Source organism: Centropristis striata, chromosome 16 (genome assembly GCF_030273125.1).
Source record: "Centropristis striata isolate RG_2023a ecotype Rhode Island chromosome 16, C.striata_1.0, whole genome shotgun sequence".
Lineage (NCBI taxonomy): Eukaryota > Metazoa > Chordata > Actinopteri > Perciformes > Serranidae > Centropristis > Centropristis striata.
The window spans coordinates 25,446,054-25,458,759 of record NC_081532.1 but is presented as its reverse complement, the minus strand read 5'-3'; the positions used below and the strand labels follow the sequence as shown (position 1 = coordinate 25,458,759).

The window sequence follows — 12,706 nt, the reverse complement described above, 5'->3', positions numbered from 1 at the left end:
TCTTAAAAGGTTGCCTTAAAAGGTGAAAAAAAAAAGTTGGGAATATTTTTTTTCTACATGTCTTAAAACCAGTCAAATGTCATGGGGTCCTTTTTGACCCCTAAGGACCATGGGTGTGATTCTCTTTTTTTTTTTTTTGCCGACATGCAAAAATGAACAACGTTTTCAAAACACAAGTTTCACTAAAAGTTGACATAACCTATGCTGTTTATTCCCACCAAGAAATTATTATTTCACTATAACTATTGGAAAAACATTTTGTCTCTCTTGAAATGAGGCCTAATTTTGTATATTTAATTGGCACAAAGTATTGAACCTGAGATCTCCAACACCAAGCTTATTTAACAGTTTGCCTGGAACATGGCAACATTTACTTAGAGCTTGAAAAGTCTAATTTAGATGTTGAAAATAACTTGTTAAGAGATTGGGAACAGCTTGTTTACATTGAGACCAAAAGTGTTGAAGGGAGGTTTAATTGGTGAATAGGCTGGAATAATAGTGACAGAATCAATGTCTGAGGAATATACGTACAGGTAATAACTGAGACTTTGTGGATAAGCAGACAACACTTAATCTGGGCTTCATCATAATATATCTCTTAATCAACTTGCGATGCTTCCCCACGTTTAGCTGGAAACAGACCTGAGAAATCAAAAGAAAACACTGTTATAATAATGCATTTCAGACATGGCACAGGTATTACAAGAAGTCTAGAAGACGTCTGGCTGTAAAAAGATGTAATGGAAACTGATGTACATAGGCTTCTGAATTACCTAAAAACAACAACCTACACCAGAATATCTTCATTCAGACCATATTTTTTTTACACATGTGCTGCTTCGTTGTTGATACAGTCAAAAATAAAACATCTCACCTCTACACAAATGGGAAGTGTCAGGAATTGTGACTTGGTCCTCGGCTCTGCAAAGACAAGAGCAGAAAGCAAAATGAGAATGGAACTGCTAGAGCCAGATGATAATAAACATACATTGAGCGAAGGGAAGAAGGATCAATATATATAAATATATATCGATATATTTTTAAATGTGATATGGAATTAGACCAGGGGTGGGCAATTCATTTTTGCAAGGGGCCACATGACCAATACCACAAAAGTTGCGGCGGCCGGACCAAAACTCTGAACTAAATTTTGCTCAATAAAAATGTAATCGCTTTATAAAATACAGTAAATTATCTGGTTTTGAGCTGCTACTGATAAGAATACATGTTATGATAAGACTGTTAATGTGGAGTAAATCAAATATAGCAGTAAAAAGTAGCAAATACTCCAATCACTACAAAATAAATGGAAAAGTGATAAACACAACCGTAAATTACCTTTAGCAAGGTTCCTATTAGTGTTTTTGTATTATATATATTGTTTTTCATGTTTTTAAATTTTCTAGGTGTTTTACAATGTTGTGATGCTTTTATTTTGAAAAGGTGCCGTCCAGTGTGAAACCGCTGCTTTAATTTTGAAAGGTAGTGACAGGAAATAACGGTAAATAATAACGAGTGCGTCGTAATTCATAGAAAGTCGATATAACGTATCAAAAAGGCTTCTATAGTTTCTGGCTGACAGGACACAAAGTTTGTTTAAGTTTATTTTCTTCTGTCATATATATTAGTGGCTATATTTGTTGTCTCAACTATAGTAAAAGTGCTTGTTTGCTCAAGTGCTAATGCTAATGTTTGTTAGCTCTTATGGTGGATTCACAAGGTGACCAAGGAATGTCTTATTTTAATTTTCATGGAGGTACGATTTTAAATAAATCTTGTGAACTATCAGTTAAAGAGTCGACTGTCATTAAAAAAAAAAAAAAAACAATATAGAGCATGTATGTTATGCAGTAAACCAGAATTTATTAACTTTGTGCAAAAAGCACTACGTGTTTTTCACAAGGTACCTCAGTGTATTTAGTGGAATGTGTTTCTTTGCAGTTAGGTATGCATGCAGGCAGATGTACGTAAACTGCCTTCAAAATAAAAGCACTGCGGTTGTATTGGTTTCTAATTTCTGGGTAACCTCCCGCAGGCCCGGCAAGGACAGCCAATGGGCCGATGTGGCCCGCGGGCCGCCCAATGCCCAGGTCTGAATTAGACCATATCGCATATATCGATACAGTTCAATTTCTTTTCTTTCTTTTTACATAAATGCTGCCCTTACTAGGGATTGTCATATTTAGTTCTTCTGTAATGTTCCTTAATCTTTTCTCATATAAATATATTTATTTTAGAAAAAGATTGGCCTATTTAATCTCATTGGCTATTTTTAATTTATTCATTTTTAATTTATGTTCACTTTATGGAGTTTTGATTTGAAAAAAGGTACTCCTGTTATACAGTATTTATGTTCACTTCAATAAACGGTTTCAATAAAACTATTTGTGACGTCATATTTGGCTTTGACGGAAGATTTGCTCTCACTTTGTGATAAAAATATCAGGATATCGCCCAGCTCTACACCATAGCATGACTCACCGGTGAGTACTGTTGAGCCCCACAGCTATAACCAATCCCAGCAGTCAGCTTGGTGCAGCAAACACCTTTATAATAATGGAGCAGCTCACATTTGCTGGTGATTAAAAACATAATGCAACCTGATGTTCATCTATGGAGTTTCATTGAAGCAGTTAATCAAATGTAACCCATTTGTTGGTCCGGGCCAAGAACGAAGTGCAACAGCTCTGAAGTGAGTTGTGACAATGAGGTGTATCAAACCAGAACAGAACTTACTACTGATTCAAATTAGGGCTGCGACAGTCACCGCAATCATGTGACAGATACTGCGGGCTAGAGACCGCATTTATTTCCCCAATGTTTTATTGTTTGTCTTACATACAGGAGTGCATATGGTGTACAATCTGAAATGGAAACTCAACTTAAACACAATGAGCATAGTTAAGTTATAGTCTTTACTGTCTACCATCCTCTGTTTAAGGGCTTCAGGAGAAAGTTTCAATGTATTTACAGTTTCACTGCTTATTGTACGCATGCTGCAGCTGTAATACTGCCACTGTGCGTTAGAGGAGAGGGGGAATTGTTTTTCCAGCAGTAGCTGCAGTGCACACTAACAACCATATGTAAGTAGTGTAGACTGCAGCCTCTCTCTCGCTCTAAAACTGCAACATCTTACAGTATGCCAGTAATTAAAACCACAATCATAGGCGCAGTTTCAACTTCAGGGTTTGGGGTTAAGAGAAGAAAAAAAAACATCAATATCAGAGATGTCTGTTTGTTTAAATACAGGACTACACTACTGTATTACGCGTGCATGCTTCCAGACGTACAGTTAAACTGTGGCTTGTTTAAGTCATTAACCACTGTTCATTCGGTGTAGGGCTGGGCGATATGGACCAAAAGTCACATCCCGATATATATATATTTATTTATTTATTTATTTATTTTTTTAACCGGGAACGCCCCACATCCCGATATATTTAGGCTGAATATCGATATACGATATATATCCTGATATTTTTATCGCAACGCAAGAGCAAATGTTCAGTCAAAGTCAAAGCCGAATACAACATGTCACAAGTAGAACATAACATAAACATACTTAAACTTACTTACTTTTTTTCCCAAATCAAAGCTCCATATTTGTGCACATTTAAATAAAAAAAAACTTAAATAAAAATAGCCTCTGAAATAAAATAGGCCAATCTTTTTCTGAAATAAATATATTTATATGAGAATAGAATAACAAACATTACAAAATAACTAAATATAACAAACCCTAGTAAGGGCAGCATTTATATATACAGCAGCTTTCCTGGATCAAGAATCACAGCTCAAATTTGAACTATATCGATATATGCGATATGGTCTAATTTCATATCACATTTAAAAATATATCAATTATATCAATATATCGCCCAGCCCTAATTCGGTGGCAAGTTTACAATCGCTACTGTACAGCAGTCAACTATAACTGAGCAAAAAATTAAATAAAACTGTAGGAGCTGCAGGCGCAGGCCCGCTACAGGCATGAATTCAGAGACGCCTGTATTCTGGCACTGTCCGAGACGTGGTTGTCACATAAAGATTTGGACAAAGAATTGACAATTGATGGATTCGGGGAACCGATCCGACTGGATAGGGACGCTGTGGCCACTGGCAAATCTGCCGGTGGGGGATTATGCCTTTTCCTTAATGAGCGCTACTGTGACGCAAAATCTGTCAACATTAGGGAGCGGCTCTGCACAGCTGACCTGGAACTGCTTTCGATCTCTCTGCGCCCTCGTTACTTGCCCAGGGAATTTCCTCAAGTTTTCGTCACGCTGGTTTACATTCATCCGAAGGCGAATGAAGGAAACGCATGTGAACTTATTCATCAAGTGATGCAGAGGCTTCAAATGATTTCTCCTGAAGCTCCTAACTTTATTATGGGCGACATGAACCATTGTACTTTGTCCAAAACACTGAGAGATTTTTATCAGTATGTGACTTGCCCCACCAGACAAGATAAGATAATAGATCTATGTTATGGAAATATTAAAGGGGCATATAAATCTATCCCCCTCCCGCCCCTTGGTCTGTCAGATCACAACTGTGTACACTTAATTCCTGCTTACCGCTCTGCCTTGAAGAGGGGCAAGGTACAGCATATTCAAGTTAAAGACTGGTCAGAAGAAGCCTGCTTAACTCTCCAGGGATGTATTGAAAGCACTGACTGGGACATGTTTACAGAGTCTTGCTCTGATATTAATGAACTGACCGATTAGTAGCTGGGTTGTTTACTGTAAAGATCATGTAATCCCTGAAAAGACTGTGAAAATATATCCTAACAACAAGCCTTGGGTGTCCAAGTCCCTTAAAATGCTACTACATCAAAAGAACAGGGCATTTAGGGAAGGGAATACAGAGGTACTTCGCAGCTTGCAAAAAGACATCAAACGGGAAGTCAGGGCTGGTAAAATGAGGTATAAAGCTAAGATTGAGGCTCAGCTCAAAATGAATAACCTGGGCTCTGCCTGGGAGAGCATGAAGACCATTGTAGGTCTCAAAGATGATAAGGTGAAGCATACACAGTTAAATGGCTGCCCTTCAGACCTGCAGTTGGCTCAGGAACTAAATACATTTTATGTGCGGTTTGACACACAATTATTTTATGATAAACATGTTGAGCTCAGAAAAAGACTCATATCTGCACCTTCCTTTACCCCCTCCTTTGATGAGGGCAGTGTGGTTAAGTGCTTTAAAAGCTGCAAACCAAGAAAAAATCCAGGCCCAGATAGAATTTGTAGCCGTCTGCTTACTGTTTGTGCAGAACAATTAGGCCCTATTTTTCACTATATTTTTCAGTTGTCTCTTATCCAGCAGAAGGTTCCATTATTATGGAAACAGTCCACTGTGGTGCCTGTGGCCAAAGGTCCTCATCCCAAGGCTTTAAATGACTTCAGGCCCGTGGCCTTAACTTCTTTAGTTATGAAGTCTTTCGAGACATTGATTAAAAGGGAGCTCCTCCTGACTAGGACAGAGCATCTTTTAGATCCTCTTCAGTTTGCCTATAGGGCCAAGAGGGGTGTTCAAGATGCTTCACTTACTTTATTGAATTATGTATTGAAACACCTTGAAAACAATAAGACTCATGCTAGGCTGCTATTTGTTGATTTCTCCTCGGCTTTCAATACCATCCAGCCACATATGTTGGTTGAGAAATTAATTGACAGCTTTAATTTAGATTTAGGCCTTGTAGGATGGGTGCTTGATTTTCTCACAGAACTCAGAAAGTGAGGGTAAACACAACTCTGTCAGAGGAGCTGACCACATCCACCGGCTCGCCCCAGGGCTGCGTCCTCTCCCCTCTCTTGTACATCTTGTATACAGATGATTGTCGTAGCCACCATGTAAATAGACACATTATTAAATTTGCGAATGATTCTGTAATTGTTAGCCTTCTCGAGGATAAAGAGGACAGCCATGGCCCTATTGTAAATGATTTTATTCATTGGTGCAAAGATGCTTTTCTCCAACCTAATGTTACCAAAACTAAGGATATGTGTATTGATTTTAGACAGCATGCTCCAGCAGCCCTCCAGAGCAGTGTCATAAATGGCCAAGTAGTGGATGTATCTTGGCACCATTTTTGACAATAAACTAAAATTTGATTTCAACACAGAAGCGCTATGTAAGAAAGGCCAGCAGTGCCTTTTTTGTTTAAGAAAACTAGCTGCATTTCAAGTTGATAAGACCTTAATGACTCTGTTCTACAGATCTTTTATCGAATCTGTTATTTCATTTTCTATCATTTGCTGGTATGGTAACCTTGGAATTAAACATAAAAATGCCCTACAGGGCATTGTGAAGGTTGCTAGCAAGATTGTGGGGACTCAGTTTGTTGATTTGAATTGTTTATTTAAAAGGCAAGTACTGAGGAAAGCTAGGAGTATCTGTTCAGACGGTACCCATCCTCTTAGCTCTGAGTATGTCTGGTTACCATCTGGTGTGCGCTGATGTGCCCCAAGGGTGAAAAAGAACAGGTACAGATATTCATTCATCCCCACTTCCATTAGGGAACTGAACCTGGTTGAACGATGATGGTGATGTTGATAGTGATAGTGATGATGATGATGAGTTTGATATTGACGATGAGGATGATGTTGTTGATGAGGTTGGGGGACTTATGTGGTTGACACTTCACCTGGAATTGCCTTCTGTTGCACTATTGTTTTGTTTGTTTTATCTTTATATATATATATATATATAATGAGGCTGTGATCTGTTGTATGTATGTGTGTTGGAATGTATTGTTTTTTATGTATTTTATACACCTAGACTGCAAACAAATTGCCCAAGTTGGGACAAATAAACTATACTTGACTTGACTAAATGTTAGACTGACTTCATGAATATTTTCATTATGTTGAGAATATTTTCTCGAGCCAGTTTTCGAAAGGGTGTCCATCTCACATCTGTAAAATAATGTGATAGGGACAGGTATTATAGTGCTTTGTACATAATAGGTGGTTTAAGTCTATGGGGCAAAGACATATTGTCATTCATGTTCAATCAATCAGTACCTCATCTCAGTACCTGAGAAGAGGTACATCTGGTTGAGACATAGATCGACTATTTTAATAGTCGACTAGTCATCGACTATTGAAACGATTAGTCGACTAATCGGATGATCTAATAATAATTTTTCTTAAATTTAGCATGAAATTGCTTTAAATATGTGGCAAATGATAATAAACACTAGAAAGATGGGTACTTAAATGAAAAAAGCATCTTTTATTCAACAATTCAGCTGCTGATTCATACAAAAAATAAATAAACCTCTGTCCATTTTTTTCTGGACAGGAAAATGTGTTATAAAACTGTATTTCTGCTCCATCAAGTGGATGGAACTGGTTCTGGGTTCTGGATTTAGTCTAGGTTGAACTGGGCTCACCTGTTGGAACCTCATATCACAGACCAGCACCAGTACTGACTCAGTGAGGCGCCTGTTGCTGCTGCACATCTGCTTCTTCTGCAGAAAGGCTCCATGGTGGCTCTCTTCTTCAGACTGCATGCATTTAATCTAAAATACGTTCGTCAGACATAACGTTAAAGCTCTCTTTTAAATCAAAAAAATGCGCTTATAAACGAAACGTATCGGCTGAATGTTACTTGAATCTTACCGAGGCGAGTCAGACTCCGTTTGGTTCAACTGCCCGACGTGCTTTCTTTTAAATGCTCGTGCATCGCCGAGGTGCTGCCGTGACATGGCAAACCTTGCAAGTCATTTTTTTTATTGGTCGTATCCAGGCTAAAATGCTCCCAAACTTTCTAAGTTTTGGTACGTGTAGCTGTGTTGGACGCCACCATTTCTGTGTACGTTACCGCTCGTGCTTGGCAGAGATTGTAATGAAGTGAGATGCCTCACTCTGTTGGAAAAACACGTCTGGCGACAATAGTCGACAATGGAATTCATTGTCGACTATTTCTATTATCGTTTTTTGTCGACAACGTCGACGAATCGTTGCAGCCCTAATGTCATTCAGCCACACACATCCACTAATTTTATGGTCAATAGACGAGCTGCTGGGGGTCTCTGGGGGCTCCGCTGTCCCCCGGCTCGTAGCCAGATCACCGTGGTTACAGCAGTGAGCGGTAGCGGGGCTAGTTGGTAGATTACGCTTTTGCCAAATCCTGTTGGAAGCAAGGCTAAAACATCCTTTTTGGTAGTGAAACAGGAGTGTAAAGTCAAACGTTGTTCTTCTTTTAAAATAAACTTTGGCTCTAAACTATCTAGAACACTGTCTACAGCTAGATCCAAAGAGAGCTTGGCGTCTGCTGCAGCCATATTGGATCTGTAAGAAAACTACAAGCTTCCATCTGTCCAATAGTATGCGTCATCGTCTTAAAGGAGCCACGCCACTCTAAAAGTTGGTGCATTGTGGTTGTAACGCAGACTTTGTGCCATTTGTGTTGTATTTCAAGTAATGCTGCAAATTTTTGACAGACAGTACGACTTGCAAAAAATAAATAAATTCCCAAGCAGCAATGCCAGCTTGTTTATATGTAATTCATAATACAAAATATTTATCTTAGTGCATTTTTTTTGTTAACAGGACCTGAGAGTCTATCTTATTTGTTTTGATTGTAGTTTTTTTATTCATGTTTTATTTATCTAGGATATTTTTATATTTATTTTCTACAATTCAATTCCAATGTTTAATATTCAGGGCAAAAGCAAGCATAAGTCTGGTTACACTTTTCAAAACACCCCAGAGTCAACGCTCCTTGCAATATAATGTAGTACAATAGAACAGCAAGCCTTCATATGCAGCGCACTATGGCCTTGTGACCCACTCACAGGCAGTTTGTATGGATGGGTTTGGGAAAATTTACATTCCCTTATAAAGTAAAAAGAACCACTTGATACCAGTACCTGTGAATGGTACCCAACTAGGGCTGGGCGATATGGACCAAAAGTCATATCCCGATATATTTAAACTGAAAATCGATATGCGATATATATCCCGATATTTTTATGGCAAAGTGAGAGCAAATGTTCAGTCAAATATGACATGTCACAAGTAGTTTTATTGAAACTGTTTATATAAGTGAACATAAATTATGTATAACAACAGGAGAACTTTTACCCTATAGTAAAGCTCCATAAAGTGCCTATTTAAATAAAAAAGTATCTTAAATAAAAGCTGCAACTTGCCTGGAACAAGGATCACAGTGCAAATTTGAACTATATCGATATGCGATATGGTCTAATTTAATATCACATTTAAAAATATATCGATTTATCTTTTATATCGATATATCGCCCAGCCCTATACCCAACCTTAACTTACACGCTTTTTGTGTTTAAATATGCAAAAAAACTAAACAATATAGATATATTTGCAACTCACACTGGTGCTCCTAGTTTTCAATTTGTCACACCGTTTACAAAAACGGTTACAAAATGCAACTAAATGGTTGCAGTCTGAAGCCACGAACATTGAAGTCTACTATGTAGTAAGGGTGCAAAGTAAATGGCTTCCTATTAAAAGGTGGCCTATTAATGCTGGGGAAATAAATGTTGGCATATAGAAAAGGGGACCTCCAGCTGGGCACAGAGAAGCTAGCCTGCTATCACCTCCAAATCTATCAACAAATTACTATGACACAGATAACAGCATAACTACAGTCACAGGACTGACCAACATGTAATCATGGTCAGGCACCACAATGTGTGTTACTGGTAATATAACTGAAGAATAACAAGCAAGCCTAGCGCACTGCAGCATTCATCAATAAAACATCTTAGCAGTAATCAGCAAGTCCAAAACTGGAGAACTCTGTTTAGTTAGTTTCCAGAAGAATGATGTGCAAAACATATTGCCTTGTGAGAAAGCATGTTCTGGAATTGCATGCACCAATAAGGGTAAAACAGTCACAGAAACCTTCTTCTTGTCTCACTCTGTCACTGGGCCTGTGCTCCTGTCACATACAGTTGAAACCAGAAGTTTACATACACTATATAAAAAGACACATATGCTTTTTTTTCTCACACTTTTATATCACTTTTCCTGTTTTAGGTCTGTTAGGATTACCAAAATTATTTCTATTTGCTTAATGCCAGAATAATGAGAGAAGGATATTTTAAGGATTTTTTCCCAAATTGTTTCAAGGCATAATAATGTTAGTGTATGTAAACGTCTGACTTTGAAGAAAGTAATAAAAAACTGTCTAAAAAAATCCTTCTCTCATTATTCTGGCATTTAGCAAATAGAAATAATTTTGGTAATCCTAACGGATCTAAAACAGGAAAAGTGATTGTCTGATTTCATGTCAGACAGAAAAAAAAAGGCATATGTGTCTTGTTATATAGTGTATGTAAACTTCTGGTTTCAACTGTACCTGCATGGGCCTGGCCAGAAAATCAATCTTCCCTAATCTTTGCAGAAAAGTATATTTAATTCCCATATTTTTAGATGGCTTTTCAATGAAGGGGCTGAGCCAAAAGAAGTGATTTGGGCAGCCCCGTGTCAATTTAGAAAATACAACCAATTGGCTGATTAACCTGTTTTAACAGACGGTTAGTCAAAAAAATGCAGTTGCATCAGCCCAAAAAGCATATGGGCCCAGGTAAGTGCCCGGTATGCCAGGTGGCTAGGCTAGCCCTGCTTATGACACACTGACCAAAAATAATGCCACACAATGAAGAGAAGACTTCAAATAGACCCTGCAACCAGTATTTGCTTGAGGCATCGACAGGTGTCATAACAGCTTGATGTGCAGCCACATGTAACATAAACCACTGTCCTTTTTCAAAATGTTAATGTTCTAGAATTTTACCCATACAGCCACATCCCAACGTTAATACTAGGTCTTCTTCTTAGGGATCCTGTATTTATTGAAATACGAGAGTCCATATTTACTTTAATTTATTTATGTATTATTTATTTAGGATATTTTCATTCCAATGTATTGTAATATTGTTTATCTCTTGTATTCTGGGGCAATATAATGTCTAACAAAAAAAGTTATTGTGACAAGCCTTGTCACACCGTGTCCAGGCCCATGTATATCAGCTGTACACAAGAGCAGATGACGTTAATGATCCTCAACTTGGCAGCTGCAGTCAAAAAAAAACATGTTGCAGCGGTGTGGCCCTGTTGAATAAATATTGGGGAAATACTGGACTGGAAAAATATTGATGAATGCTATACTTTCCTGTAGGGCTGCAACTAACGATTATTTTCATTATCGATTAATCTGTAGATTATTTAAATGATTAATAATTTAGTTGTTTGGTCAATAAAATGTTGAAAAATATCAGTGTTTCCCAAACCACAAGATGACGTCCTCAAATCTCTTATTTGTCCACAAACCAAAGAGATATTCAGTTTATTGTCAAACCAATTATTTGATTATCAAAATAGTTGACGATTCATTTCATAATCGATTATTGTTCGATTAATCGAATAATTGTTGCAGCTCTACTTTCCTGTTTGTAACCTGGTGGGGCCATAGCTACATATAAGCTTGGTATGGTGAGTATTTGGAAAACCAGTAACACACATTTTTATGTGCCTTGTGCAAGTTAAACAGCAGCAGGATATATATAATAACACTCACAGTAATATCATTGACATACTACTTTGAACCAGCACGTGACACTAAAATAACAACTTCCAGCACTGCTGGATTTTTTTGTAGATTTTATAGAGGAACAACAACAACTTTATCTATCCTCTTTATAATATTATATTTTAACCATAATGATTACACTATATTAGCAGCTCCCTCACTCGGAAAGTAAGCTTATACATCTATAGTAATTAAAAGCCTTTAGCTGAACACTTGACCCTTCAGTTATAACGTTAGTTATAGCAGAAACCATGCTGAGTAACATTAGTTAGCGTGTTAGCATCTCAGCAACTCAATGCCTACCAAGCATTAACATTACAGATACTAGCAGGGTTACTCCTAATGACATAAACATTAAAGAAATGTTAAATAATTGAGGATGCTTGCTTGAGATTACCTGCACACTTCAGAGTAACAAGCCTGTCTGGGTGGCTGGCCTCGTTACTGGTGGCACAGTATGAACCGGTCCCGCTAGCTTACATTAAACTGCTAACGTTATCATACGGCAAATTGTCTTATTGCGTTATTTTTAGCTGATACCATGTTGCAAAGAGGACTTGTCACAAATGGAGTCCCTAAATAATGTCACAGAGAGCCTGTTAGACACTTACATGGCATTACCGACTGGGCAAAGACTCGTATAATGGCAATGGAAACCGTGTAGCAGCGTTAACGGGGTAACTAAGCTAGCATCATGGCTAGCGCATGTGAAGCGGATCCTTCTGGTCTGGAGCCAGATATTGACCCGACTAGTTTAATGGCCGGAGTCATGTATTCCTTGGTTTGCTCGCCTGACCCCAACAGTACATCTCAGAGAGCTTAACTGTAGCACGGCTCCACTCTAAATGTATACAGCGTGTAATAAACACAACGTCTGGACAGTGACTGCAGCCACCATGCACCATTACCATGTCAGCTATAGCTAATAGCTAGCAAGGCCAACACATGCAAAACACTATCGTTATTCCACAAAGTCGATTCTTCTACATTGGTACATGATCTCACCGTGTGTTTTTCAGCTGGTAGTCCTGGATGAAAATACTTGAAATCATTCGCTGGTTATCATCACTGCCATTCACTCGAGCTGTCCCGATTTGGTGGCTACTCGTTCACGGTGGGACCACTT

At 38.1% G+C, this 12,706-nt stretch overlaps 1 protein-coding gene across 2 annotated transcripts in view; it reads right to left on the bottom strand.

Annotated features, from left to right (window-relative positions):
- The window catches only part of dicer1 (dicer 1, ribonuclease type III), a 67,018-nt gene extending 54,312 nt beyond the window's left edge, over nucleotides 1-12,706 (bottom strand). For both annotated transcript variants that reach the window (XM_059352742.1, XM_059352743.1), the window contains exons 1-3: nucleotides 12,586-12,706; nucleotides 875-921; nucleotides 532-642 (exon numbers count right to left, since the gene is read on the bottom strand). The gene's annotated coding sequence lies outside the window, so the exon portion shown is untranslated. The remainder of the gene's footprint in view (nucleotides 1-531; nucleotides 643-874; nucleotides 922-12,585) is intronic.